Raw genomic sequence first — 1,115 nt, forward strand, 5'->3', positions numbered from 1 at the left:
CTCTCTCTCTCTCTCTCTCTCTCTCTCTCTCTCTCTCTCTCTCTCTCTCTCTCTCTCTCTCTCTCACACACACACACACACACACACACACACACACACACACACATACACACACACACAGTGGTTGTGATATATAGAGGTCCTAGATCCACTGTTTTGACTAAATGCTCAATTTAGCCAGTTCAATTTTTTATTCCAATTAAATGAAAATTAGTCACACTATTTGTTTGAACTGGATGGTCGATTCAATCAAACAACCATTATACTCAATTTTATTTTTTGTCAAAACCAAAAGTTGTTTGGTCTTTGGATACTGACCACTTGATATTTAGAGAATTGTACAATGTCATTATATGCAATTAAGTTGTCATCCTCTAGTACCAAATAGATAATATGCATATTTTTTCATCTTTACTTCAAAAACATATACATACATATGGCTGCCCCAAGTAAAATTATGAAGTAATATTTTAAATGCCCTTAAAATCATACAGTTTTAGATACCAATTATTCCTACTTTGGCATTTTATAGGTGAGGAAACTTAGGCCCAAAGAGTTGCTTGCCCAAATTCACACAGCTTGTTAGGGACAGAATCAGAACTAGAATTCAAATCTCTCATAAATTGGTTAAGTATTCTTGTCTACAATGTCATGCTATGCTTCTACCCATTTCTACAAATATGTTTTGTTTTCTGAACCCAGAAACCTTCTAGGTGTCCAGTGCTTACAAGCTGAATCCTGACTCCCTAGAGATCTAGGGAAACAAAAAAGGCAAAAAATAGCCCCTGCCCTCAATAAGTTCACAATCTAATGGAGGAGACAGCAAGCATATAAATATGTACTAAAAAGTTTTCTACAGAAAGATAGGAAATAATTGAAAGAAGGAAAGATACTAGAATTAAGATGTGTTGGGAAAGGCTTTGTGTATAAGATTAGATGTTAGGTGACACTTGAAAGAAGCCAAGAGGAAGAGATGAGGAGGAAGAGCATTTCAGACATGGGCTGCGACCAGAGAAAGTACTTGGAGTCAAGAGGTGGAATGTCTTGTTCAAGGAACAGCAAAAAGTCCAAATGGAAAGAAAGGTGAAAGATAAAAAGGTACTATATTATAGAGG

Source organism: Petaurus breviceps, unplaced genomic scaffold (genome assembly GCF_028583685.1).
Source record: "Petaurus breviceps papuanus isolate PSGF00001 unplaced genomic scaffold, PetGlider_PUasm1.0 90925, whole genome shotgun sequence".
Classification (NCBI taxonomy): domain Eukaryota; kingdom Metazoa; phylum Chordata; class Mammalia; order Diprotodontia; family Petauridae; genus Petaurus; species Petaurus breviceps.